Below are 27588 nucleotides of genomic sequence, written 5' to 3' on the forward strand. Positions count from 1 at the left end.
TACTAGAGATATTAGCTCGTCTCCCATTAGAATGAATGGATGCAGCCAGCACGCAGGGCATTAAGGCTGTGTGCCGGCTACTTCCGTTCATTCCTATGTAACCGCAGCGGAGCCTTCACACTCAGTCCACTCAGAATGAGCGGAGCATATACTCAGTGTGAAGACTAACATTGTTAGCTTTTCCCACAATGCTTGGCCAGTAGCAAAGCATTGTGGGAAATAATCAACGATCTCGATCCCACCTAAAAAGATCGTGTTCGGAATTCGATCTATTCCGAACACGATCACTCATCCCTAGTCAGTATATGTCATGTGTCATTCCACACACAGTGCCACATCTGTTCATGTCTGCTGTTGAAGTCAAGTCCTTGTCACTGAAATTATACCATGAAAAGGGAAAATATTAACCTATTACTTTTTCTAATTCTGGACAACTCCCCACACTTTGGCCGTCTAAAAGCAGCCTTAGACCAAGACCCCATGTTGTGAATATACAAATACAGTGGAAAAAAACATTCAGCATTTTACAGTATTAGTAAAGTGAATTTTGATTAATCTCATCCAGACATTGCAGGAAAAAAAGTAGTAGAAATGCAGTTTTTTTGTTTTGTTTTTTTTTTTTCGTGATATAGTTACATTTTGACAAAACCAATGCCCACTTATTTGACATACAATATTATTTTATTTCAGAGTCAAAACATTACAATGTGTGCTACAAATGTAAGAAGCAAACAGACTAGCTTGTCTGGAATGCAAAAAGGGCCATTTAAATATATAGTTTTTTAATTACATTTATTAATTTGATGGTAGTCAGAAAGGCTGATTAATGAATTAAAAGGGTGAACATTTTCTAAGGTTCCAATTAGTTCTAGATAGACTTGTAATTAAATTTCAGCTTTAATTTGTTCCTGTCTATTTCTACCACATCAGTGTTAATCAAAATAATGTACATGAGTAAGTGAGTTCTGATATCGACCATGTGACCTGAGAAGGCCTTCACTATTGTGCTACATTTCAGAGATACAGATACAATAGATATGATTTGCTGTAGATTCAATGATTTGCGTGAAGATATTACAGTAATTCACTAGCTTCGAGGACATCAGCTAAGTCACATTGTGCTCAAAGAGAACTTACTAATGCTTTATCGATGTATTTCATGTGAAAGCAAAAGAGAACATGCAGAAGATTATAGAGGGTTGTGTTATCACAAACATGCTCGGCTGTGGTGACGAAATGTCAGGGAATCTTCCACAGTAGAAATCTGATGATGCTGACCGCCATAAGTTTCCATGTAAGCCCCCTCAATACTGCCCTAAAACTGTTTGTGGGCTGGAGGAGTCAGTTGATTGTTCCCGGCCACCATTGACAACTCCAACGACTGGTATTCTTTGCAGCTAAATGTTTTCGCTACAGAGGTGACTCAGAGATGCTCCAAAGACAAAGTTTTACCCATCTTCTTTATCTAACTTTTCTTTGCTTGTCAGTAGAAATTTATTTTTTCACGTAAAAACGGTATACAAAACAGTACCTATAACCATTTTATGTCAACCCCCCCATAGAAAGGGGCTCTGTCCTACATAAAATTCCTATACATGTTTCAATGTTCTTTAATAAACTCATCCAAAACACCAAAGACAATTAAGGCATTCCAAAGTCTCGTTTTTGCAATTCTTTGTATGCATATACAGTATATTTTTCTATGACAACACTGTGTTTGGAATAGGGCCACTGTGCAGAGGTTGCTGGCCCTCTCCTTGCTGCACTCATGAGTCCCCTGTTTCCAGGTCTCAGGAGGCAGGCCGCAACATCCATGGCAATGTGTGGGGGTTGCCGGTCTCTTCCTAAGCCAGACAGGGGACTTCCGGTTTTCAGCCTAGCAGTGGGCGAGAGCCTATTTAAGGATGGCTCTGGCTCTGGATTGCTTCTGGCTACTCAGTGTTTTCTCCTGTGTTCCTGATAGTGAGCATAATCCTGTGTGTGATTGCCTGTGTTCTGATGCCTTACCTGGACTACTGACCCTGCCTTTTGCCTCCTGATTGTGTGCTCTGCCTGCTCCTATTTATGACCCCAGCTTGCCTCTAGACCTCTGCTTCCTGAACACTGTTTTTGTACTGCTCTACCGCTCTTGTTACCAACTTGGCCTGCCTGATCTTCTCTTTGGATTTCCCACTGTACTGCGCTGCCCTCTTGTCGACGACCCGGACTGTTTGTCTACGCTTTGACTCTCTGCTGCCACCTGCTGACCACCCGCCTCTGCCTTCTGGTTCCATGGATCTGCACAGCTACTCAAGACATCTGCTAGTAAGAGTTCTCAGTGTCTGGTTCTACTGTAATTTGTGGTGCGCTGTATGTTTGTCATTTCCCAACCTGTACCTCTCTGCCCAACAGTGCCACCAAGTCTATCCCCACCATCTGGAGCTCTGGTGAACACCACTGTGGGGTTGGAGTTGGTGCCATAAGCCTGCGGTCTTTAGAATACATTTGTAGTATAGTATTGGTTTGTTTTTTGGAAGTACAAACAAAACCTTTAAGAGTATGTTCACATGGCAGAAACCTTTTCCGAGTGGCTAGCAGTGTAGTGCAGTGCATCAGCATCCCATCGCAGCATGCCACTCCTGATTAGGCCTGAATGAATGGGCATAATCGGGAGTGAGTCATGAGCCGCGGATGCCGTGGCTTACTCAGCCGCTGCAAGATAGAGCATGTCGCTTCTTTTTCCCGCAAGCTGAAAAATATCGCTAGCGGGGAAAAAAAAGCGAGTGACTCCCATTGAAGTGAATAGGAGGCCTTTTTACTGGTGGATTTTGAGGCGGATTCCAAAATCCACCTGCAAAAAACTTCATGTGAACTGGCCCTTACACTCTCACAACAGTTCCCAGAAGGCTTCTTTAGTGACCATATTTTCACACTGATAATATAGAAGTTTTGAGAAATAGCTTTAATTCTTGCAATCTATCCATAGGTCTTCAATATATTATTTTAAATTATAATTTCAGTCTAGCATACAAACAGATAAGATTTAAAAATAAATAAATAAATAAATTGCTTTTTAAATATTTTGTATGAAATAGGAATGAATAATGGGTATGGCGATCTGCAGGGCAAGGAAATAATGCAACTTTCTTTTCCTGTATCTTACACTACTCTTTACACTACATCACAATCATAGTTTCAAATTAACATATAAATTAACATATATAATTATTAGCATGTTATGACTGGGAAGAATAGAAATCTAAAAATAAGGAATAATTGCAGTAATATTGTTTGTAGAAGAACGTAAAGACTATATAAATAAAACAAACATTCTATAATATAATGCATGTTTGATTTTTATTACCATATACAGTAGCGAGAAAGTAAAAAACGACTTTAGATTTTGGTCAGTTTATTATTCAATCTCTGTTCTGCTTTTCAAGATTGATTATTTACAAATTATGCACAGCGGTCCATTTTCCAACACAAGCAATTTTCTATGCAGATTCCATCTATGTCTGAGACCTATAATCCTTTAATTGTCCTGAGGTTATATTTTTGGATTCACATGGAGTTCCTAATACTCTATCTAATTTTAAAGATAATAACAGGTCAGATAGTAGTTAAGAAATGCAGACTTTTAGATATTTTCAGACCTCCCCATGTAGGTCACATACTAAGCCATGGTGTTATTTATAAGTCTCCTGTGATGAATAAAATTCAGTCCATTAGCTGGGTCTTCTGCTCTATAATAATCTGCAATATTCGTGAATGGTCATATTAACAACTTTATTGCAGCCATACTCAATTTATGTACTAATAAGTAATGATTTATTATGATACATAATGAATAATGTTGTCTCTTAGTTGAAGCATATTAGTGTGCATGACTATATTTGTTTTTATTTCTGTATCTTTCTTATATGGTGCCAAAATATTCTACAAATTCTATTCAACACTTTGAATTATTATATTTTCCTTAAAGTAAATGTTCATTTCCTCCCTCATCTCTGTCTACTGCCCAACCCGTGTTCTCCATTCATTCAATGACTTAACACTTACACCCTCTATTATCAGAACCTCCCACGCTGTATACAAGACTTCTCCCATGTTGCACCACTTCTCTGGAATGCTCTATCCTGGACAATCAGATTAACTCCCAATTTCACAGCTTCAAGCGCAAACTAAAGCCACATCTTTTCAGACAGGCCTATCACAATTCCTAATGTAAACTCTTCCGTACCGTAATTAGAATCCCTAAAATTTAACCCTCCTATGTTCCAGCTCCCAGATTACCCTACATGATATGATGCCATTTCAGGCTATCTTTATATGTCCAAGCACCATCCACATGTTAAAGGACACAACTGGTGACGGCTCATAAAGTTTTATGTTTGTGTAATGACAGTAACCTCCATTACAAAATTGTCTTACCACTGTTATAAGCAATGCCGCCCCTGCTACCTCTTGTGTCACCCCCTCTACCTCTTAGATTGTAAGCTCTTGCGAGCAGGGTCCTCAGTCCCATTGTGTGAAATGACTTTCTTTGTAATGTATCCTTCTGTCTGTATTTGAACCCTAGAAATTGTACAGCGCTGCAGAATATGTTGGCGCTATATAAATAAAATGTATTGTTATTATTAAATTTAAAAATGACATGTAAAGCAACACCTCTGCATTCTTTATTTTAGAAAGGGCAGAACAATTGCAAAGTAAAACTAATTATGGGTGCAAAAATGAAGAATATCAGGTTATTGTCACACATTAAGACTGGCTGCACACAATCGTGCTTGTCATCAGTCGTGATTGAACAGCACAGCCAACGCACTGGCAGCACATGGATGTCATCCATGTGCTGCTCATGCACTAGTCATGTTTCCACAGCCCATTCTTTCAATTAATAGCATTCAATTAGAAGTATGGCTGCAAAACTGAAGAATAGGACCTGTCCAGAGTTGTGCAGCCCAGACTCTTGTCCGGCACACATGACTGTGGAATTCATGGTAGTGTGCGTGGGTCAACAGAAATGAATGTAGTGTGCTATCCAGGAAAAACTCAGATTTCACACTGAACTATACCATGTTCGTTTTCAAGGGGCATTAATGAGAGTTATTAATGAGACTTAGAAAGATCACAGTCTTGCTGTAAGGGAATTGCTAAAGGAGCAATTCCCAAGTAGCTGCTGGAAAACCCTGGGGGAAAGGGCACAACAAGACAGTGAGCCCTAAGCTGAACCCACAACTGCCCCTACCTGCTTGCCTCACTGTTCTAGGCGGAGGAGGACAACTGGTTGACAAATCCCCTCCTGTATAGGTGAAAACACAGAACGAAGACAAGACAAACAACAACAAAGGGAGGTCAGCTAGCCAAGGGTCCGGTAACAGTTGAGCAATGCAGTACAGAATGAAAATACATGAGAATAGTCAAAAGGGAAGCCAGAGGTCAGTAATATAATAGTAGCAGACAGAGGAGCTTAGCAGGAACAAAGTCTAAGGACAGAATATCAATAGCCAGCGAGTCTGAGTGGGCAGATGGCATGTATATAGAAAGCCCAGGACCAGCCCTAGACTTGATTGGAAGACAGGCTGACACTCACAAAGGCAAGGCTAGAATTAACCATTTGATGAACAGAGAGAAACAAGGTACAAGAGATGAGTGAGGTGAAAATACAAGTACTGAGATAGAACAGTGTTCATACAGAGCAACGAAAAACACTAAGCAGCAAATCAAACTGAACATGACTCCTGCGCTACAGCGTGCGAGTGAATGGTGGCACAGAGACCTGAGCAGGCAGAGATGTTACGGTTGCTCTATGGCTCCTTTACTAACATAAGTGAACTGAGACTGCAAATTCATTCATTTATATTATTTCAGGAGTCACAAGGCAAAACAGTGATTATAGGTCTTGTGACGAATGATTTTTTCAAGATTTTTTTTTTATTTTGAAAACATTCAAGATTCTGTTTTGGTTCAGTACTATAGCACGGAATGAAAGTTCTGTTCAGGTGCAAATTGCCTTAAAAAATTGTATATGAGAGCTTCAAGCCTTTAACCCTTTTCAAGCTCTTTAATGAAAACACAGACTTAGTAGTGTCAAAGAGACAGCAATAGATATTGCTATGGGTAAACAGATGGTAGCCCTTGGTAAGAAGCAGCCTGTTTAATAACACATTGCGATGTCTGGGTTCTTTTTCTTTGTTATTACTGTATATTTATTAATAGTTTTAATCAGCAATGCAAATCACAACTTGGAAAAAAAAAATTGAAGGAACATACTGTATAACAAAGGCAGTGCATTATCAATAATATGGTATCAAGAATTAGGTAAAAAGTATATAACAGAATCAATGGTCACAGTTTCCCAATGGTCCTAAACCTCCTCTAAGCAGGAGCTGATCACAAAATAGGTCAGGTTTTTTTTGCACCAATAACTGTGCAGGGGAGGTGGGACAGGAACTACAACAATGGAGGCATTGAAAAAAATTGAAAAAACCCATTGGCTGCCAAAAACATCTGACCTCTGATTTATAAGAATAGCCAGCGCCATCTTCGTGTCATTTGCGGCGAGAGATAGGGAGAGAGATCTGCTGAGAGCTAGATAGGTATTAGCTTCTAGTAGGCAGGGAAAAATGGAAGAAAAACAACAGCTCTTTTCAGAGCTATACTGCAGGAAGAGGAGTCGAGCTTTCTACGGGGTGTCCCCCAAAAAACTAACAGGTATACAGAGTAATTAGGTCTGGCTAGATATGCTCAACCCAGCTTTTAAGGCGGTGTCCCCCCATAACAGGGATACAGAGCAATTCAGTCCAGAAATATACGCTCAACCCAGCTTTGCAGGCGGTGTCCCCACAAATACCTAACAGGGATACAGAGCAATTCTGTCCAGAAATATATGCTCAACCCAGCTTTGCAGGCGGTGTCCCCACAAATACCTAACAGGGATACAGAGCAATTCTGTCCAGAAATATACGCTCAACCCAGCTTTGCAGGCGGTGTCCCCACAAATACCTAACAGGGATACAGAGCAATTCAGTACAGATAAATACACTCAACCCAGCTTTCCTCGGTGTATAGACCATTAAAATGCGTAAGGCTAGTGCAAAGGGACAGGGACGATGATGGGGGCATGGAAGTGCAGATGGGGAGCAAGGTTGCGGTCAACCAATAGCGTCTACCGTGCCTACTGCTCTGCGGCAGCAAGCATTGTCCTTCCCCACAGTCCCCAGCTTGATGGCTACTTTAAGTAGGGTGCAGGGTACAAGACTAACCAGGCCCGAGCACCAGGAACAGGTGTTACAATGGCTGGTGGATAATGCCTCCAGCACATTCTCCATCAGCCAGTTAGCCTCTACCTCAACTCCTACCCAACAGGCTGGTCCTCTTTCCTCACAACATGCCAAGTCTTCCCAGCAAAGTAATCCCAACTTTCCCACCTTCCAGGAGCTGTTTTCGGGTCCATTCACTGTCCCTTTCTCTGTCCTTCCACGTCCTGGATCACCAGCGGTACCAGATGAGATTCTGTGTCGTGATGCCCAAACACTAGAGCATCCGCCATCTCCTGTTGTTGTTGTTGACAAGCAATTGTCCCTCAGTGAGGATGATGACAAGACCCAGTTGCCATCAGGGCAGCCTGTTGCCATGGTCGGTGTGCAGGAGGAGGAGGAGCAGAGAGAGGAATTGGAAGAGGAGGTGGTGCACGATGAGGACACTGACCCGACCTGGAAAGGGGGAGGTCAAGCAGGGAAAGCAGTGTAGATGTGGAGGCAAGTGCAGCACCATAGAGGGTGGCTAGAGGCAGAGGCATGTCCAGAGGCAGAGGACAGCTGCTTCACTGAAACCAGGCCACAGCCAGCAGGGCCCAAATTGTTCCCTGTTGTAGCTAGCCTAGAAAAACTCCTACATCGAGGCCACGGTCTTCGGTGGTGTGGAATTTTTTAAATATATGTGCGGAGGATAAATATAGTGTGGTTTTCACATTTTGCAACTCGAAACTGAGTAGGGGCTCTGAAAAGAGCAACCTTACGATCACTGCCATGCGCCTTCACTTGGCGGATGAGCAAACCCAGGACAATCGTCTTCCGGCGCTGCTGCCACTGCCTCTCCCACTATTGCCAGTGCTGGCGCTGCAGTCCAGACCAGCAACCAGGACACCTCCACATCTGCCTCCGCCACTTTGGAGACTTCTCCCTCATCCTCCCCTTTTCCTGCACCATCAGGCCTTCCGTGACCTGATGGCAAGTGCGGCACCTCATTATGCCGTCCCTAGCCATCACTACTTCTCTTGCTGTGCCATCCCCGCCTTGCACCAGCATGTGTCACGCAACATCAGGCGGGCCCTTAGTTCCGCCCTTTGCACAAAGGTCCACTTGACCACCGACATGTAGACAAGTGCATGCGGACAGGGACGCTACATTTCACTGACGGCACACTGGGTGAATGTAGTTGAGGCAGGGACCGGGTCGCAAACTGGGCCAGTGTACCTCATTTCCCCGCCCAACATTCCTGGCAGGGGCTCTGAACCACCACCTTCCTCCTCCTCCTCCTCCTCTCCTCCTCCACCTCCGCCATCACATCGACCCCAGCTACCTGCTGGAAACGCTGCAGCACTGGCGTGGGGAGACATCAGCAGGCTGTGCTGAAGCTCATCAACTTGAGGAACAGACAACACACTACCTCCAAGGTGAGGGATGCCCTCCTCAATGAGTCGTCAACATGGTTTTTGCCGCTGCATCTGGGCCCAGGCATGGTCGTGTGTGATAATGGCCGGAACCTTGTAGCATTTCTGGAGCTTTCCAACCTCCTACATGTTCCATGCCTGGCTCACGTTTTCAATTTAGTGGAGCAATGGTTTTTAAAAACGTACCCCAATTTACCAGAGCTACTAGTGAAAGTGCGTTGCTTGTGCGCCCACTTTCGCAAGTCTACAGTAGCCGCTCCTAGCCTCCGAAGCCTCCAGCAATGCCTCCATCTGCCAGAACACCGGCTGTTGTGCGACACCCCCACATGCTGGAACTCGACATACCACATGTTGAGCAGAGTGTGTGAGCAGCAGAGACACTTGATGGAGTGCCATCTCCAAAACCCAAGGGTTCCTCAGAGTCCCGCAGTTTCTGCACCATGAGTGGCCATAGATGGCAGACTTATGCAAGATCTTGCGAGTCTTTGAGGAGTCCACCAAGAGGGTCAGCTGTGACGACGCACTTGTGAGTGTAACAATCCCGCTCCTGTGTGTGATGCGAGAATCCCTCATCGCCATCAGGGATAACGCATTGTATGCTGAGGAGTCGGGCATAGGAGGAGAACCATCCCAGCAGGATAGTCAGGGCACACTCCTGTCCGCTTCACAGTGTATATTGAGGGAGGAAGAGGAGGAGGAGGATGACGAAGTGGCAGATCTCATTGTCACACAGGAGGCTAGTGGGGAAGCTCAGTGCGACCCATTGCTGCAGCGCGGTTGGGGCAAAATGGAGGAGGAGGAAGAGGAGGAAATACAGAGTGACCATTCCAGTGGGAGCAGCCAAGTTATGCCAAGTAAAACTGTGGCACACATGGCTGAATACATGTTGGGTTGCTTTTCAACTGACAAACGCATTGTCAAAATCCTGGAGAGCAACGACTACTGGATTTTTGCGATCCTTGACCCCTGATATAAAAATAATATTTCTAATTTTATTCCAGTAGAGGGGAGGGCCAGTTGCATCAGTGATTACCACAAGCAACTGGTGCAGAATATGATGGAGATGTTTCCATCAACTCTCGTTGGCGGCAGAGAGGAGAGTTCCTCCAACAGGCTAACAACTGCCATCCAGTCCACACCCGGCAGGGGTACCCTCTCCAAGGTCTGGGATACATAAATGGCACCCCCTCGCCAAACTACCACCACTGAGGGGCCTAGTGTCACCAGGAGGGACAAGTATAGGCGCATGTTGCGGGAGTACCTGGCCAACCCCAGCCCTGTCCTCTCCCTATATTTATTGGGTCTCCAAGTTGGATTTGTGGCTGGAACTTGCGCTGTATGCATTGGAGGTCCTTTCCTGCCCTGCCGCCAGCGTGCTTTCGGAAAGGGTCTTCAGCGCAGCCGGTGGCATAATTACGGATAAGCACAGCCGGCTGTCAGCTGACAGTGCTGACCAGCTGATGCTGATCAAAATGAACAGCCACTGGATAGACCCATCATTTTAATGTCCACCGGTGTCAAGCACTCCGACATGAAGTTTCATGTGTGCTCACCCTCTACAATTCCTCCTCTTCCTCATACTCCTCCACCATCAGCGTTGCACAATTCTGCTCCTACTAGGCTCAATCCATCCTGATTCCCCCAAACTCTGCTGGTTAGAGTCTCAATTCACCCTGATTCCCCCCAACTCTGCTGGTTAGATTCTCAATCCACCCTGATTCCCCCCAACTCTGCTGGTTAGAGTCTCAATCCACCCTGATTCCCCCAACTCTGCTGGTTGGAGTTTCAATCCACCCTGATTCCCCCAAACTCTGCTGGTTAGAGTCTCAATCTACCCTGATTCCCACCAACTCTGCTGGTTAGAGGCTCAACTCACTCCAAGGGCCAAAAACACTGCTGGTGCAAGGCTCTACTCACTCCAAGGGCCAAAAACCCTGCTGTTGCAAGGCTGAACTAAGTTAAAGGGCCTAAAACTCTGCTGATAAAAGGCTGAAGTCACCTCAAAGGCCTGAATCTCTGCTGGTAGCTAAGCTTAAGGGACTCTAACTTAATTTGGAAGGGATCACGTTAAGGGCCATAAAAGTGAATTTTGGAAGGTCTTACCACATCACACACACACATCCACAATGACAGTTAAGGGTGTTTGCTGTTGGATTGGGCAACGTGATTTAAAGGGGTGCTTGTTAATGTTTCTTTAGCTTAAATTTGGGTTTCTGTCCATCCAATTGGGGAAGAAAGAAGGTTTCCAGGTATTTTCCCACTAAGATAGAGGTTTTTTTTCAGTGTGGAAAGTGTGTAGTTGATAGGCTGTGATGGTGGGGTAAAACTGGGACTTGGGCTTCTTAGATGCCCCCAGGCATGCTTCCCCTGCTGTCCCAATTGCATTGCAGAGGTGTTGGCATCATTTGCTGAGGTGTCATAGTGGACTTGGTGACCCTCCTGAGTCGAATTGTTGGTTCCCCTGAAACTAAGCATTTTTCCCCATAGACTATAATGGGGTTCAATATCCGTTCGAATAGTGGAATATTGAGCGGCTATTCAAAACGAATAATGAATATTGAATATTTTACGGTTCGCTCATCTCTAATCATGATCACAAAAATTTTTTGGTTCAGCCGAACCAGTTAACTCATCTCGACTAACAATGTGTAAAAACTTCAGTGTGAAATGAGTATGTCAATAATATGTCAATAATATAACAAAGCATACACAATACTATGGTACTTTAGTGTTCACTGAGTTGCAAAGGAAGAGATGAATGTACTTCTACAGTAGGCAATACATACATACATTCTCTATATAGAGACCAAACAACTGCTCAGTATGGCTTAACCTTTGGATCTGGCCATTGTTTCTGTTTTACAATGGACTAGTAAAACAGCAATGTGAGTGTTATTTAGTTGTGTTTTACTACGTGGGGCCTTAGCCTATAACATACCAGTAATGTGCCTCAACCTTTGCACATTATATTGTAAATTGTGAAACTAATGGAAATGTCTAGTACAAAACACAGTTGTTATTTTTCATTTTTACAATTTGAACATTGTTAGATAAATTAGATTAGCATGACAAACTACATGTATAAATCATATTGAGTATACAGCAATATATAATTGATGCATGTTAGGTGATATGCGCACTGCTAGATAGAACTACAAATGATATATTTCATTTTTATGACCAGAGTATTACATCTTCTTGCTGAAAGCTATCCAAAAGGCTAAAAGTGTTGTTTTAATTGGACTGAAGTGATTATCTGATATGCATATTTTCACCGTCTCGTCAAAACTCAGCAGGTAGGAAGCCCTTTAGTGACTGATGAGTGAAAGTTAGTGTAGATTTTAATAAGAGGTCAGTAGAAATACAAATTTCTACTGTGTAATTACATAAAATATAAGACAAGATGGTGCATGTCAAATAAGTAAAAATAAGCAAATTATAGCTTTAGCCAAATGATTGATACAAAAATCAAAGTTATTAAGAATTTAAAATTCAGACAGTTGAAATGCAATTGTATGGTAGGTATACTGATGGATGTATAAGGGCATACCAAAGCATATTCTGTATACAATGTTTACCAGAAAAAAAATGTATTATTAAATGAGTGTAAAGTAATTAAAAATGATAACCAATTTTAATAAATGCATGTATACAGTGGCTTCAGGGGTGAACCTAGGGTTTGTGCCGCCTGAGGCGGACGTCAGAACCCCCCCACCCCGGAGGAGGGGGCAGGGCGGAGCGAATGGGACGGGGCTGAATGGAGGGGGCAGGGCCGGGCGGAGGGGGCGGGGTGGAGCGAGCGTCATTAGCAGGCAGAAAGCAGGCAGGGAGAGGACCTGCTCTCTGCTAAGCGTGAGGGGCGGCCGCTGGAGCAGCGCTGCGTCCACAGGGCCGCCCCAATCCACTGCTCGCTTCCCGTGCTGGGCTGCCGAGACGGTGACACTAAGCCAGTCCAGGACAGCTTATCCTGGACTGGCTTAGGTCAGCAAAAATGCCACTCTCCCCCGGGACCCTGGCTTTCGCTTCAGGTCGCCTCATGGGAGATGCGGCGCTGAGTGGCTTGCAAAAGTATTCATAACCCTTGAACTTTTTCACATTTTGTCACCTTACAACCACAAACTTAAATGTATTTTATTGAGATTTTAAATGATAGAACAACACAAAGTAACAGATAATTGTGAACTGTGATGAAAATCTGAAAAGTGTGACGTGCAAAAGTATTCAGCTCCCATATATCAATACTTTGTAGAGCCATCTTTCGCTTTTGGGGTATTTCTTTACCAGCTTTGCGCATCTAGAGCTGAGATTTTTGCCCATTCTTCTTTGCAAAATAGCTCAAACTCAGCCAGATTGGATGGAGAGCGTCTGTAAAGAGCAACGTTCATGTCTTGTCACAGATGCTCAATGGGATTTAAGTCTGGACTTTGGATCATTCTGACACATGAATACTATTTGATCTAAACCTTTCCACTGTAGCTCTGGCTGTATGGTTATGTATGTTTTAGAAGATGAATTTTCTTCCCAATCTCACAGAGCAGGTGTATTTATACTGAGACTAAATGACACAAAACTGGACTCTATTAACTCATTAAGTGACTTTTTGAGGCAATTGATTTCAATGGATTTTATTTAAGGATATCAGAGTACAGGGGGCACGTCACATTTTTCAGATTTATTTGATTAAAATTTTGAAAGTTTTCATTAAAGGGATTCTATCATTAGAATACTCTTTTTTCAATAAATACACGTAAGATAGCCTTAAGAAGGGCTATTCTTCTCTTACCTTTATTATTCTGCTCCGTGCTACCATTCCTGAGGAGGTTATTCTTTCTTCTTTATGCAAATGAGTTTTCTTGCAGCACTGGGGGCATTCTACAGCGCTCAAACAGCATTGGGGGTGTCTCCATTGCTGCTTGAAAGCTCTCCAGTGACGGCCTCTATGTTCTTCTCTGCCTCCCGCCTCTTCTCTCACACTCCCCTTCTCTAGGTCCAAAAGCGCTGACTGTAGACTGTATATCAGGGGTCGGCAACCCCTGGCACGCGTGCCAAGTCTGGCACGCGAGGCATATTTTGCTGGCATGGCAGCCAGCCCGCAACTTTCATACACTAAATTGAGAGAGAGAGAGAGAGAGAGAGAGCGTCCCTTCAATGCTCTGGTATAAAGCTGAGGTGTAGGACATGCCCCCTTCTCTCCCTGCCACCAATCAGAGGTGAGCCTCTCACTGCACAGGATAAGGGCTCCCTGGACCTGCTGCTACACGTGAGGAACTCCTGCCGTCTGCAGCCCTGAGGAGGAGAGGAGCAAAGTGAAAGTAAAAACACCAGGTATGTGTGTGTTACTAACTATTCTTATAATGTCAGGTATTTGGGGTTATTAATTTTGTTTTAGTAACTCCATGTGCCTCACATTAATAGCAGTTAACCCCATCATGTCCCTCCACATTAACCCCTGTGTGGCTCACATAAGGGTTACTGATATGTGAGACATATGGGGATACTAATAAAGGATCTATATAATGAAGATATTCACTTATTACCTCCATATGTCTCACATATCAGTGTCCCTTACGTAAAGTACACAGGGGGTTAATGTGAGGGACATGATGGGGTTAACTGCTATTAATATGAGGCACATTGAGTTGTAACCTGCAATGCACATGACCAGACTCTTTATCTACAACTGTGGATAAAGTACAGACCTATATATTTCAATTGACCCATATATACAGCCATTCTTTTTGTGGCTGTGTATCTGGGCCAAATTGAAGAACTGAAAACTATTGAGCAGGTCCTATATCTGTCCTATACATCCCCTATATCTGTCTGCATTTGCAGCCCTGTCAATTCATTTTTAATGTATAGGTCAGTGAGAACCACATCCGTGCCATTTGTATTCAGGAGGCGTAAGGCTGAGGCCCCACGTTGCAGAAATGCAGCATTTTTGTTGCAGATTTTGATGCAATTAAAGCCAAATCCAGTTCCTGGGCACCAGTGCATTCACTTTGTTGAAAGTGTGACACCCATTAATTCCTGGCTGGGGTTTTGCTGTTACTGCACCGCCAGGAACTAAAAGTGACAAATTAATCTGCATTTCACTTAGGGAGCATTCACACTACCGTCGGTGTACGACAGCTAATGTCCACTGCTAATGTCTGTTCAAAATCTTGTGTGGACATTAGCAGCGGACACTAGCTGTGTCTGTGACATTTTGCATTGATTTAAATGGACATCGGGTGCATTCGTTTACTATTCGTGGGTGTCCTTAGGTGTCCGTTCCCAAAGATGTCCGACTTTTCAAGCGGATAGAAAAACCTACATGTCGGGTTTTGCTGTCCGCTTGAAAAGTCGGACATCTTGGAGAACGGACACTTAAGGACACCCACGAACAGTAAAAGAACGCACCCCATGTCCATTTAAATCAATGCAAAATGTCACAGACACAGCTAGTGTCCGATACTAATATCCACACAAGATTTTGAACAGACATTAGCAGCGGACACTAGCTGTCGGACACCGACGGTAGTGTGAACGCTCCCTTACAGAAAACTGAAGTTGCTAACGGCCGAGGACTGGATGGAGCATACAGGTACATTGTGTGTCAGCTCTTTACAGGTATGACCTCACTCTGCTCCCAGTCACATACATTACCACTAATTGTGGGTTACACATGTACTTACATTGCTTCTAATGGAAAATAACATGTGTATCCAGGCAAATAGTGGTAAGCGCATGTGGCTGGGAGCGCAGTATGACAGCACCCCTATGTTTATGCTATATGACTTTAGTGTAGGTGTCGTCAGCTTTACAATTATTGCCCGGCACTCCGAGGACCTCATCTTTGATTTTTTAATTTAAATCGGCACGCCGAACAAAAAAGGTTGCCTACCCCTGCTGTATATTGAGTGAACATACAAAAACATGCTTACATAACAGAGGTTTTGTTTTCAGATTTGAACAGGTGGAATCAGTGCTTTGCTGATAGAACAACAGTATGTAGTTAATTTAAAAATGTAAACTTTTGTCTAAAAAAAAGTCTTTCAGTAATAGGATTATCTTGTCAGTAAAAAGTATTTTGAAAGACTGTGTATGTAGGTAAAACTGCTCTATTGCACAAAAGAGAGACAACATTAGATTGTTGCCAATGAAAAGGTTAACTGTTCTATCTGTGTAATTGTATTTTTAAATGTAGGAATGTATCAGCAGCAGCTATGCCCTCACTTCTGTGATCCAATATTAGCAATTGATTTTTATTATTAATCTGCCTGTGTATTGGCTTGAATTGGCCAAAGTTCTCCAAATCCTCTTATGCTTGATTGCTAAATGCAAGCTTTTTCACAACTATGCTCTATATGATGCAGTGAGATGGATCATAGATGCATTCATATATTAACCATTACAGCAACTAGAGCTTGATCACTAGTGCACCAGACTATTATGTAGTTCATAGCACATCAGCACTATAAGGTGTCCACCTACCACTGTCTTTTGGCTGAGAGGCTGTCAGGTGTTGCTACAATGTGACATACAGTGTCTGAGTAATACACGTGTCTCTTCTGTAATTGCCCTAATAAAGAAAAAAATCATAAAGCAAAATGGTCTTAGTTGCCGAGCAAGCGATCACAGTTTTTGTTCTTTCTGCTTCATTGTGATTCGTTGGTATGTTGTTTGCATATTGACTTTTTTTTAGGTTATAGGGTTCCCCCTATGGAATAAAGATTTCTATACTTTCATGCAATTTCATACAATGGGTTGCCTAATGTGTGCATTTTATTTTCATATGCTATCTAGGGAAAGGGGGTCATTTGACTTTATAAAGATTTTGGGTTTTTATGTATTTTAAAAAACTTTTATTTAAAGACCCACTGGGGAGTTTTAATGCTAGAGATCTGATTGTCTATAGAATATAATGTATATAAATTTAAAAAAAGGATTTTTTTTTTTGTTGCCCACTAATAAAAAAAACAATTTATTCTCTCTCAGCTTTTATGTTTCATTGGGGAGACTTCAATATTACATTACTAGAGGGCTTTGTGCTTACTTAACTATAATTTGTACTTATCCATTAGTGCAAAGTAAAACTAATGTGTTTTTAACAATTGCCATGATTCACTGACTAATTTCAGGATCTGTTTTAAAGAACATTAGCAATGTTCATCCAACTGTAAAGTTAGCTTTCCATTATTGATCATTCCGAAATGTTGTAAATGCATTTAATTATTCCATTGGTCAGATTCCAACCAGGTGTCACTGTAGGTGCTTAAACGTTGTTACCTGTCATAAGTGTTGGAATAATCAACAGTTCTTATACAATACTTGATAGGCACAAACATGAGTTGGATCCCCGCCAATCTGATATTGATGACCTTTCTTCACAATAGGTCATCAATATCCTGATCCCAGAAAAACCCTGTAAGACGAATACATGAATACTTTAGTCAAATTCAGTGAACCATTCATTCATGTTTACTGGCCAACTGATGCTTAGTAGTACAATAATGTCTAAAAAAAAGAGATTATTGGGTGCTGCCATTGTGGGAAATAATAAACTCTTCTCACCTACAGTAAGTATTAACCTAATTTATAATTATTGATATAGTAGAAAATAACATAAGATTGCTGTAGTAGGCATCAAGCAACACGTTCCAGGGCTGCTCTAGTCTCTTGTTTAGGTTAAAGGGGCTCTATCATTTGGAAAAGTCATTTTTAACTAAACATATACTTGCATAGCCTTCATATGCTAATTAGCCTCCAGCGAGCACTGGAAGACTCAGCGAGCACTGTCTCTCTGCATTGTGGACAGCACAGGCTGATGATGATGACTCATCTCCCTGCTCCCACATACAGCACACATCAGAAAGAGGACTAATTAGCATATGAATTAAAACGGTCTCATTCAAAAACTACTGAGGCGATTTACACACAAAAGGTATGTGTGGAATAGCCTTTCTAAAGACTATGCAAGTATAAGTTTAGTTAAAAATGACTTTTCTCAATGATAGAGCCCCTTTAAACAAAGAACTTATGAAGGTCTAACAAGTTTGTAAATGTACAATATGGCCAAATGTATGTGGACACTCCTCCTGAATTCCAGTGCTTCATCCATATGCATTTCTCAAGATCAAACAAACACTCATGCAGTGTGCATCTGCTAATATGAGACAGTTACTGAACTTAAATGTGGTCATATAGGCCATCATTGTGGTTAACCGTACAGGTGGTCATTGAAAGTGAAGAAGCAACTCACTCATATGCACAGAGCACAGCCATGTAAAAATTGTCTCTTCTTTCAATCAATCAATAAAATGCTGATCCTTTTTATTGTCTGAACTGTAAAGTTATGAAAAACCCCACCCAGATTTTGTAATAATGGGAAGTGTGGTAAGTTTTAAAACATATCTTCCTTTTACACCACAATATCCAGGACTATTGGTATTAAAGGGTTTGTCCGGGCAACCCCTTTAACTTTTAAATTGGCCAGTGGCAGTGAAAAAAAAAAAAAAAGCATACTCACTTCTCTTTGATGCTTCAGTTCTTCTACTCTCGCGGCTTCTCCCTGGTCTCTTCCAGAGTTCCGCTGAAGCCGCTGATTGGCCTCAGTGGTCACATGACTGCTTGAGGCCAATCAGTGAATGGCATGTGATGTCACTTCCTGTGACATCACGGGTCCTCTTCCTGATGTCACAGGAAGTGGCATCGCATGTCATTCACTGATTTGCCTCAGAAGTCACGTTACCGCTGAGACCACTGATTGGGCTGAGTGGTCAAATGATTGCTGAGGCCAATCAGAAACCAGGGAGAAGCCACTGGAGCAGAAGATCCAAGATAAGCAAGAGGGAAGACACTGGAGAATCAAGGATAGGTGAGTATGCATTTATTTTTATTTTTTTCATTGCCCCAGATGATTTAAAAGTTAAAAGGGCCAACTTGCAGTCTCAGCAGGCCTCAAAAAGAGGAACCATGATGAGACCAGGGGAACTCCAGAAGAGACCCATTTAGCTCAAGGACCGAATATGCCGGGAGGACACTGGAAAATCGGGGACAGTTGAGTATGAATTTTTTTTTTTTTTTTCAATGCCCCTGGCTGATTTAAAAATTAAAAGGGTTGTCATTTTTTTGCCTGGAGAACCCCTTTAATGTAGAATGTTGATCAAGGGATTTGTCAAGAATTTGGCAATGGTCGAGAAAAATTTTTCTTCCACTTAAATGTGAATTGGGTCTGTAAAATGAACACAGTAGTTTTTGCCCCTACATCAACTTGGGTGTATACAACTGTTGAGTTTGATAGACCTAAGGCTCCACATTGCGGAAATGCAGTGTTTTTGGGTGCTGAAAAAACTTTTGAAAAACACAGCATGTTCATATTAGCTATGGAAGTATGAACTATTTAGTCTAAGATTTTGTTTTAACAATCTATACATACAGCTATGTAATTTGGGTGGTGGACCAACTACTATGCCTATAAACATTATAATTCTGTGCATTAAAGAAAGAACAAGTTATGCATAAAGAATTAGAAATTCACAAGACGATGCCAGTGTATCCATTTGTTTTATAATAATAGTTAGGATTTTATTTGTGTATTAAAAAAAACTTTAATAAAGTTCTGTATAATTTATACTTTTCATTCCACAAGCTTTTGCATAAACCTCTCATGCCCTATATCTGTCTCCTGCTTCATTGTACAAAATATTTTTAAAGTCTGACATTTGCCAAAAATCTAGTTAATTGCTTATCAGATATTTTTAACAATGTATTTTTTACATATATATTTCACTATTCATTTACTCTAAACACAACTACAAATAGTTTAGATGTAAAGATGACTGAAGTGAGTAGAGGTCTTTGAAGTGAAAGTAATACCAGTCAATGCAAAATTATTTATCACATTAAATATTTTATGCTTTGTCTTAAACTTCAGCATTTTTACCATAGACTACACATCATATATTCTCTTTGATACAGAGGAAGCAAAGTTTTGCATTCAGATCCTGAGGGCTGATGATAATTTCAGCATTTCAGGTTCACTGAAAGTTTACCAATGCTTTGAAGATTTGTCTTTCCAGAACATGAAGAAGGCCTCCAGTCTAAGCTGTATAATTAAAATATGTGCACAGTTTTCATAATCGAACATATTTTAAGTCCCTTGTGTAATATTATTGCATGATGATGCGATTTATTACTTTAATGAGCCTTTAACGAGAGACATAGTATTCATCTGGATCATTGAAAATTCATACAATAAAATGCAGGGTGGAGGAACACTAAATAATACAGCAGTTCAATTAGTAAAATAAATATGCTCATTCTTATAATTGTGGAGGTATTCCCAAATTAATTCAAAACATGGACTTCTTTTTCTATTTACATTATTGACATGACTTACTTTGTCATTGATTCATATAAATATTTCTATGCTGTTAAATCAATTGTATACACAAATCTATTTGTTGATTCTTTGCCAGATGAATGCTCAAGGAAACCAATTAGATTTCTCTAGATTATTGGCTAGAATAAGGCAGAAATAATGTTTTGACACAGACTTGATGTAAACTTGTTGCAACAAACACGAGAGGATTAGTCTGTTGGGGATGAAATGCAAAAAGATCCTTTTCTTAATAAAGTTTAATTGTGTGTGTGTCTCCTTTGATAATGATAGTCCACCTCGGAAAATGAAATGCTCTTCAGAGAGATGAATAACATCTGATGCAAACATTTCTTCAGGTTTCTAATAGAAAATGTCACCCTTTCCCATTTGACACACATTTATCACTTAATTTCACACAACAGTAAACAACTCCGCAGTCACAAGCTGATTTAATTGAAAAGAGCTCTGGGCATAAGTGGCTTGTAGTGATGTCCTGCTCATAGGACAGATGGGAAAGGAGGAGCAATCTGCAGGAAACATGTAGTCCTGTAATGTGTCAAGTCCAATAACCTGTAGCACTCACATTTTGATAGCACTCATTCACTTTAATAATTACATATAGAATACTGTCTTAAGTTTAGTCTTAAAAGTAGAAAATACCTTATAAATATATATTGTGTAACAGGGATATATCATCTTGTGAAAACATGATTTTGCCCGTGTTTTTATTTTGGAAGATCATAACTTAAAAGCAGTCTTAACTTCAGGCAAAAATACAAACACAAACCTGCTCAGCTGAGCTCTAACTAAACAAAATTTCCCTCACTATCCGAGGGGCTTACTACCAGCCACTCGGGAAAATAAAACATAAACAAACAAGTTTTTCCCAGCAGGCTATCAGATTTATGCAAAAACCCAGACACTTTCTGTCTCTCCCAGGGTCTTCCCCAAAGAGCAGGCTCTGTAGACTTTTATGGTGCACTAACAAGCTGAGCACTCACACCTGGGCTGAGGTATACTGAATACCTGTAATGGATTCAAGACTGGGAAAACCAACCTAAGACAACTAGCGCTTGTCTGATCATAATACAGTAGGTTCCATACCTTCCAGCAACCTGCCTATCACCATCTCACAATATATATATATATATATATATATATATATATATATATATATATATATATACAGTCCTATGAAAACGTTTGGGCACCCCTATTAATTTTAATCATTTTTAGTTCTAAATATTTTGGTGTTTGCAGCAGCCATTTCAGTTTGATATATCTAATAACTGATGGACACAGTAATATTTCAGGATTGAAATGAGGTTTATTGTACTAACAGAAAATGCGCAATATGCATTAAACCAAAATTTGACCGGTGCAAAAGTATGGGCACCTCAACAGAAAAGTGACATTAATATTTAGTACATCCTCCTTTTGCTAAGATAACAGCCTCTAGTCGCTTCCTGTAGCTTTTAATCAGTTCCTGGATCCTGGATGAAGGTATTTTGGACCATTTCTTTCTACAAAACAATTCAAGTTCAGTTAAGTTTGATGGTCGCTGAACATGGACAGCCCGCTCTCAAATGATCTGAAAACAAAGATTGTTCAACATAGTTGTTCAGGGGAAGGATACAAAACGTTGTCTCAGAGATTTAACCTGTCAGTTTCCACTGTGAGGAACATAGTAAGGAAATGGAAGACCACAGGGACAGTTCTTGTTAAGCCCAGAAGTGGCAGGCCAAAAAAAATATCAGAAAGGCAGAGAAGAAGAATGGTGAGAACAGTCAAGGACAATCCACAGACCACCTCCAAAGAGCTGCAGCATCATCTTGCTGCAGATGGTGTCACTGTGCATCAGTCAGCAATACAGCGCACTTTGCACAAGGAGAAGCTGTATGGGAGAGTGATGAGAAAGAAGCCGTTTCTGCACGTACGCCACAAATAGAGTTGCCTGAGGTATGCAAAAGCACATTTGGACAAGCCAGCTTCATTTTGGAAACAAAGATTGAGTTGTTTGGTTATAAAAAAAGGCGTTATGCATGGCGTCCAAAAAGAAACAGCATTCCAAGAAAAACACTTGCTACCCACTGTAAAATTTGATGGAGGTTCCATCATGCTTTGGGGCTGTGTGGCCAATGCCGGCACCGGGAATCTTGTTAAAGTTGAGGGTCGCATGGATTCCACTCAGTATCAGCAGATTCTTGAGAATAATGTTCAAGAATCAGTGACGAAGTTGAAGTTACGCCGGGGATGGATATTTCAGCAAGACAATGATCCAAAACACTGCTCCAAATCAACTCAGGCATTCATGCAGAGGAACAAGTACAATGTTCTGGAATGGCCATCCCAGTCCCCAGACCTGAATATCATTGAACATCTGTGGGATGATTTGAAGCGGGCTGTCCATGCTCGGCGACCATCTAACTTAACTGAACTTGAATTGTTTGTCCAAAATACCTTTATCCAGGATCCAGGAACTGATTAAAAGCTACAGGAAGCGACTAGAGGCTGTTATCTTTGCAAAAGGAGGATGTACTAAATATTAATGTCACTTTTCTGTTGAGGTGCCCATACTTTTGCACCGGTCAAATTTTGGTTTAATGCATATTGCACATTTTCTGTTAGTACAATAAACCTCATTTCAATCCTGAAATATTACTGTGTCCATCAGTTATTAGATATATCAAACTGAAATGGCTGCTGCAAACACCAAAATATTTAGAACTAAAAATGATTAAAATTAATAGGGGTGCCCAAACTTTTTCATAGGACTGTATATATATATATATATATATATATATATATATATATATATATATATTATAATTACTGTATAGTATCTTGATTGTTTTTGAAGCTAAATCTAAGGTGTAAATCTTCAAATATAAAATAACATATTCTAAAGGTAACATCTAGAGATAGGGGAACCTCTAAAAGTTTGTTTCATGTTTAGGTTTGGTGACTCAGGTCCTCCATTTGTTTCAGGGCGGACGAGTTTGGTTTGAACCACACTTTAAATAGGCTTAAAACATAGTGTAGAACACAATTAGGACTCCTAGCAACCTGTCTGTCCAATTTCTGGCTCTTCAAGGCAAACACACCCGAAGATATATAAGAGTGAATGTGGTACAGAATCAAAGTGTAACCATACACTGAGCTGACAGTCACTGTTATGGAATTGCCTGTTGCCTGGTTGCTTCTGAAACCAGGAAGGAAGAGAATGACAGACAGTGAGTTCTAAACTTGACCCAGCCCTTGTCCTTGCCTACTTGCCTTCCTTAATAGGTGAGTCTTCAAAGTCTTTTTAAGGCTTGTGATTGTGGGGATCAGTCTTATGTGTCTTGGTCATGAGTTCCAGAGTATGGGGGATGCATGGGAGAAGACTTGGAGATGGTTGTATGAAGAGAAGATGAGAGCAGAGGGTAGTAGGAGATCTTGAGAGGATTGGAGGTTACATATGGGCAGGTAGAATAGGTCAGAGATGAATGGAGGGGACAGGTTGGGGATGGCTTTGTATGTTAATGTTAACATTTTCAAGTCTATTCGCTGGGTGGTGGGTAACCAGTGAAGGGATTGACAGAGGGGGGTGGCAGTCGAAGAACTAGGGAGAGTTGGATTAAGTGAGTGGCACAGTTTAGCATTAGCATTTGCTGGGAGGCCATGGAGAAGGGTGTTGCAGTAGTCCAGGCGAGAGAGAAAGCAGTGGATTCCATGGATGTTCTTGAGTTGGAGGAGGCAAGACGCATAGCGAGTTTGGATGTGTGGTTGTGTTAGGACAGTGCGGCAGCTGTGGCCAAGGGGACGGGTCGCAGTCCGCTCCTTGGTTGTTACTCTTTGCCAACTGTCACATTCCCCACTTGATACTGTCCTACTTGCAGGGGTTAACTTCCCTTGCAGCAGCTGGGTGTAGTCGGCTGTCTGACTAACTAGGGTGTCGGCTAATGTGAGCTTGGTGTGGACAGCTGGGCTGTTTGCTTGGGACCGCCCTTTCCCTATTTAACGAGCTAGATTCCTCAGCCCGCTGCCCTAATGTCATTCCAGATCCTGATTGCTGTGTGTGTGAATGAGTTCCAGCCTGAACAATATTTAATTAGCCTTAGCTTAGAAATTACCCTTGAGTCAGTTAAGCCATTGTTAGTTGGGCAGTAAGCTGCCTCGTTCTGCATGCACTGGTAGCACACAGAGGGTGCTGGTCTTTGTCTTGTCAGAGGTCCTGACTAGGCTGACTTGTTTGTAGTAGCGGCTGCTCTGAGCTGCACAGGCCTCTGTGATTTTAACAGAGCACACCTGGTTGGTGTAGTGGGCTGGCAGTGACGCTAACTGACAGACCTTATTCACACCAGGGTGTTTCTGCGGTTCAGAGCCCAGTAGGGCTCTGCAGGGGTTTTGTTTATTATTATTTTTTTAATAACCCTGCTGACCATAACAGGTTGATGGAAAGGTCCGACTCAAAATTTATCCCAAGGCTGCAGTCCACTGTGAGTGAGGTAAGTGTGATCCCATTAACTTTGATAGATTGGGCAAAGATGATGAACTTTGTTGAGTTTGAGAAAGCAAGAGGAGGGTAAGGAGGCTATGGCTACTATACACTCTGGAACTCTGGACAACAGGGCGGTAATTTCTAGTCTAGAGAGATATAATTGAGTGTCATCAGCATAGCAATGGTAATGAAAACTGTGAGATTCTATGAGTTGGCCAAGGCCGAGGTTGTAGATAAAGAACAAGAGGGCTCCTAGGACAGATCCTTGGGGAAGACCAACAAAAAGAGGGCACAGTGAGGAGGTGGTGTATGAGTGGAAGACGCTGAATGAGGGATTGGTGAGATATATCAGGAGATCCAGGAAAGGGCCAAGTCTGTGATGCCAAGAGATGAGAGAGTTTGTTACAAGAGGGAGTTATCAACTGTGTCGAAGGCAGAGGAAAGGTCAAGGGGGAGGAGGACAAAGTAGTGCAGTTGGTTTTGGCAGGTCATTTTTTGACTTTTGTTAGTGCAATTTCTGTGAAGTGATTGGGTCTGAAGCCTGACTATAATCTGTCAGAGTAAGTAACTACAATGCTGTTGTTGTTGGCAACGTTGCCCAGCTGGAGTTGGTGAACAGCCATTCAGTGGGATACTTGTTGTGGGATACCGTGAAGCAGCTCTTCCACTGTGTGACTCCTCTGATCCAGGCTCATTAATTGCAAAACTATATGGCAGCCTTTCACCTTACACCCATGAAATGAGGGGGTAGGAGAATAAAGAGTGGAAGTAACAGTTTGCCCTGGTGAAGATGGTGGCAGGAAATGGTCTAGAGAAAAGAATCCAGAGGAAATCGATGGGCCCTGCATGGCGTCATAACTGGGCCTGCACAATCATGATGGAATTAACACCTGGTCTTGCTGTGATTCTGAATTGTGGCCGCTGCCACTCAAAACATTGATCCAGTGGGCCATCATAGCCATGTATTGTCCTTGTCGAAAAGCAGAAGCAAAACTAAAAGAGATGCTGCTTTTGCCATGCACAATCTAATTGTTAGTAGTACTTGTAGCACTAATACTAAGTGTTTCCTTCTCCCTTCCTTTTGTAACAGTGTTACCTCTCCTGGGCTCCAGTAGGTTTATGTACCTTTCAAATACTCCACTGCAACAATGTCTCTTTTACTTGGAAAAAATGCTCGTTTCAGGGGAAACCACCATTTGACTAAGGATAGTAAAAAAGAAAAGTACCCGGCCAGTGGCGGATCCACGCTTTGCGGGGCCCTGGGCAATTGACTTTGGCGAGGCCCTACTTACCGGGAGGTTAGCCCAAAAAATTCATTTTTGAGGCGTTTTTTTAACTAGTTAGCTGTGCTTGACCAACTTATAAAACTGACCTTATTTGTGTACTATTAGCTGCATTGGGAGCGCGCACGCAAGGCCAGCGGCATAGAAGCAACGTCATTTTGCTGCTGACTTTGCATATGAAAACCCACCCACCAAGCCTCGTGCATGTAACCCATACCTCCCAACTTTTGAAGATTAGAAAAAGGGAGAAAATGTGCGGTGCGCTGTGTGCGGCACGGCAAAATTGGCTCCTCCCACTTTTATGTTGACTCATGTTGAATGTTGCCCATTCTCATTCATTTTTCATGTGTTTCCACACAGTATAATCCTCCTACAGTCACTCCCCCCTTCATTTGCCCCAGTGTCATGCTGTTCTCTCCCCCTTCATCTGCCCCAGTGTCATGCTGTTCTCCCCCTTCATCTGCCCCAGTGTCATGCTGTTCTCTCCCCCTTCATCTGCCCCATTGTCATGCCGTTCTCCCCCTCCTTCATTTGCCCCAGTGTCATGCCGTTCTCCCCCCCTTCATATACCCCAGTGTCATGCCATTCTCCCCCCCTTTATTTGCCCCAGTGTCAGGCCATTCTCTCCCCCTTCATCTGCCCCAGTGTCATGCTGTTCTCTCCCTCCTTCATCTGCCCCAGTGTCATGCCGTTCTCCCCCCTTCATTTGCCCCAGTGTCATGCTGTTCTTCCCCCCTTCATCTTCCCAAGTGTCCTGCTGTTCTCCCCCTTCATTTGCCCCAGTGTCATGCTGTTCTCCCCCCTCCTTCATTTGCCCCAGTGTCATGCTGTTCTCCTCCCCTTCATCTGCCCCAGTGTCATGCCGTTCTCGCCCCCTTCATTTGCCCCAGTGTCATGCTGTTCTCCACCCCTTCATCTGCCCCAGTTTCATGCCATTCTCCCCCCTTCATCTGACCCAGTGTCATGCCGTTCTCCCCCTCTTTCATCTGCCCCAGTGTCATGCCGTTCTCCCCCTCTTTCATCTGCCCCAGTGTCATGATGTTCTCTCCCCCTCTTCATCTGCCCCAGTGTCATGCCATTCTCCCCCCTCCATCTGCCCCAGTGTCATGCCGTTCTCCTCTCCCCTTCATCTGCCCAGTGTCATGCCGTTCTCCCCCCTTATGTGCTCCAGTGTCATGCTGTTCTCTCCCCCTTCATCTGCCCCAGTGTCATGCTGTTCTCCTCCCCCCTTCATGTGCCTCAGTGTCATGCCTTTCTCCCCCCTTCATTTGCCCCAGTGTCATGCTGTTCTCTCCCCCTTCATCTGCCCCAGTGTCATGCCGTTCTCCCCCATTCATTTGCCCCAGTGTCATGCTGTTCTCTCCCCCTTCATCTGCCCCAGTGTCATGCCATTGTCCCGCTCCTTAATTTGCCCCAGTGTCATGCCATTCTCCCCCCCTTCATCTGCCCCAGTGTCATGCCGTTCTCCCCCTCCTTCATCTTCCCCAGTGTCATGCCATTCTCACCCGCTTTATTTGCCCCAGTGTCATGCCATTCTCTCCCCCTTCATCTGACCCAGTGTCATACATAGTTACATAGTTACATAGTAGATGAGGTTGGATAAAGACATGAGTCCATCAAGTCCAACCTAAACCCTACAATCCCCTACAGTGTTGATCCAGGGGAAGGCAAAAAAAACCCATGAGGCTCATGCCAATTGCCCTATTTCAGGGGAAAAAATTCCTTGGCAGCAGCTGCCTGGCACTGGTCACTAAAGGTAAGCTTGCTGTCCACCAAAATCCCTAAGTCTTTTTCCTTGACA

Source organism: Leptodactylus fuscus, chromosome 3 (assembly GCF_031893055.1).
Source record: "Leptodactylus fuscus isolate aLepFus1 chromosome 3, aLepFus1.hap2, whole genome shotgun sequence".
NCBI classification, from domain to species: domain Eukaryota; kingdom Metazoa; phylum Chordata; class Amphibia; order Anura; family Leptodactylidae; genus Leptodactylus; species Leptodactylus fuscus.